Below are 3,430 nucleotides of genomic sequence, written 5' to 3'. Positions count from 1 at the left end.
AGAATTTAGAATCAATTTGGTTTTTAAATTTTAGCTCAGCCTTTGATGCATGATGTTTTCACGGGCATATCTCTCCCCTCTTCCTGGACTTCAGTTTCTCCAGCTGTATAATAGGAGGGCTGAAGCAGTATAATCACCGCACCATTTACAATGACCCAAAGACCTTAGTTTAGGACAAGTTCCAGGACAGAGACTGGGGCAAGAGGGAGATTAAAGGTAGAGGGGACGAGAGAAGGGAGGAAAAAAGCAGTGAAGGAGGCGGAACTTTGCTTCTTTCTCAGCCTAAGGGGCCGATTTTTGGTTTTAGTGTAAAAAGCAGTAAGATCTAGGAGCTAACTAGGCTGTTTTATGACTTGTTGAGACTCTGGGTCTAAAAAGAGCTGTTTCAGAACCCATACTACAAAGTAGGGCACAGAGTTGCATGGCAGCCCCTCCCGACCCCTTCCCCTTCACAGGCAGCTGTGATACCTGGAGAGCTCAGGAAGCCACCAAGGTTGCTGCACCTGTGGGTGGCACCAGCAGCCAAGCTAGGTATTAGCTACCCTGACAAGGGGCGAGTGGAATGATCCTAAGTACATGCAAAACATCCTCTAAGAAAGTAAAATCAACGTGGAAGACTTTGAGCTAAGATTCTAATATAATTTAGGTGGAAGCTCAAAAACATTGTTAACATAAACACTGATGCTTTTGTGTCTTACTTGTGTACATGTTCTGGCAAGGTCTGGAAATATTCAGGCTACATTTTTTGATCTTTTTATTTTGAAATATTTGAAACAGGTATACAAGTAGAATAATATAATAAGCCTGCCTCCCCCATACTCATCTCTCAGATTTAGCAGTGAGAAAAAAAAGATTAACTTTGTTTCATTTTTACCCTCATGTATTTCATTGCTTCTAAGTCATTTTGAAGCAAAGGCAGACATCACATGATTTTATCTTTAAATATGTATATATATGAGATATAGCAACTATTGTTTTTAATATATCCATAAAGCTAAAATTGCCAGATTTAGCAAATAAAAAAAACACAGGGCATAGTGCACGGAACATACTTATATAAGAAATTTATATGTTGTTTATCTGAAATTCAAGTTTAACCGAATATTCTATAGTTTGTCTAGCACACCTACAAAATGCCATTTTTACATTAAAAAACAATAATTTTATAATATCATCAAATATCAAGTCAAGATTTTAATTTTGAAGTGTTTCATAATTATCATAATTTTTTTTTTATTGTTTATAGACTGTTTTACTCATGATTCAATGAAGGCTCAGACATTGCAATTGGTTGATTTAATGTTTAATTATTTTTTAATCTATAGATTCTATAGTGAATCTATAGATTATTCACTTTTAAGTCTATAGATTCACTATAGATCCATCACTATTTTTTTCCTTGCAATTTATTTGTTGATTAAATCAGGCCATTTGTCCTAAGTTTCCCATTGACAGGGCTTTGCTGATTGTATCCTGTGCTGTGTTAAACATAGAGCTCAGTCTCCTGCCTTTTCTATAAATCTGTAGTTGAGTCTAGAGGCTTGATATTTAGACTTGAACCTTTATTTTTTTTCTAAGGATCTTTCATAGGTGACATTGTGTTTTTCCATCAAGACACATTATGTTTGGTGAATCTGTTTTGTTATGTTGGTGACTTTAATGAACAACGTCCAGAGTCATTAATTAATTAGGGGTTGTAAAATGGTGAAATTTTGATTCTTAATTCTATCATTTCTTTTTCACTATTAGCTAAACTATTTCTATAAAGAGAAATAAGAATGATACCATCATCAACAATATGGTTGCTGAAAAATATTTTTAATTTTTTTGCAGATGTTTTTTCTCCTTAGGACATATACCACTGGAAATGTTCAGATAAATTTTTATGTTTTAAAGTTGCACGGAACACTTTTTTATTTGAAATTTACATTTATTCTACCAATTGGAGTTGTATTTAGTTCATTTATTCATTTTCTAAAATTTTAAGAATAACATTTTATAAATTTAACTTTTTGTTGCTATGTACAATATTCTCATTGCTTCAAATCTACTAGACAAGTTATATTCAGGGAAGTCCAGCTTCCATCCGCCTCGTCTCTTTTATCTATTCTCTTCCTTATCTTCACTCCTCTTACAGGTAACTTGTAAAAGTTTTTATAAATCATCTTTCTAGTTTTTAAACATGTAAACAGATATATCTGTCTCAGTATCTCCCAATTCTGAAGTTAATATTAGAATACTATTCACATGGTTTCTCACCTTTTGTATTCATATTTTTCTTAAAAATACTTTTTGGGAATGACTACATAGCAAAAAAANACCTTTTGTATTCATATTTTTCTTAAAAATACTTTTTGGGAATGACTACATAGCAAAAAAAATAGAGATATTTCTCATTATTTTTTCTGTAAAAAGACTCTGGTTTATTCAGTTATTTCCTTATTGATAGAACTGGATGGAAACTTGTTTCCAGGATTTTGCTCTTACCGGTAGTCCTGTAATGAAGATAGGCTCTGTAGTTCAGGGATGCTAAGGTCCATTGGGGTGTGTTCTTTGAATTATTGAACCACTCATTGTCGATAATGATTGTTCACATCTTAAGCTCATGATCTGTCATTTATTCTAATACAGGTTCAGGGACAGCCAGTATTAATAAATGCATTTGAGTTTTCCCAGTGAAGAGCAAGATGTCATTGTGCTTCTCATGGCAAAAATAATGAGGGGAGTGAAATAAAAGAGAAGGATTGCAGAATAAAAAGTTATACTCGTTTTACCAAGCTCTGCATTCCAATTCTTCATAATAAATAATGAATAACTTTCCAGCATTTAGAAACAATTAAAAATCACTTCTAAATAATCTATGAATTAAGAATTATACAACAAAATTAATGAAATGAGTTTCATGAAATAAACTAGATTAAAAAAAATAATGATTTTTAGGTTCAGCATTTTCAACGGAGCAGAAAAGTCTTCTCTAATCATTGCTATTAGGAACAAAATTCAGCACGATATTTCTAGAAGGCAGACTAACTATAATTTATTGAGATCCTTAAAAATATTAGTTTAATGTGACTCAAAACTGATGGCTTTAAAATGTATCTGAGTCTTCTGCTTCTGACTCTGATTGAAAATCTTCTTCCAGACCAATCCATGTGCTGAGAATAATTATGAAAATAGAACCCAAAACAGCTGCCTGATACCATCAGAGAGCAAGCAAAGCAGCCATGATCAAAGGAGCCAAGAATCTGGGGAGAGGGGCTGACTGCAGCGAACTGGGGCTGCTCTGTCAGTTCCCTGCTTGGTTATTTGCTGATTCTCTGCATGGGGCATGGAGACAAGGAGAAAATGGTGGCCTAGACTTTCTGCAATCTCATAGGGTGGTATAAACAGAAAAGCAGTGCAAGGTTTTCAAAGCAGCTGGGACTTGAGG

This window comes from Galeopterus variegatus, unplaced genomic scaffold (assembly GCF_000696425.1).
Source record: "Galeopterus variegatus unplaced genomic scaffold, G_variegatus-3.0.2 Scaffold3375, whole genome shotgun sequence".
NCBI lineage: Eukaryota > Metazoa > Chordata > Mammalia > Dermoptera > Cynocephalidae > Galeopterus > Galeopterus variegatus.
Note: the sequence above shows the minus strand (reverse complement) of the source record.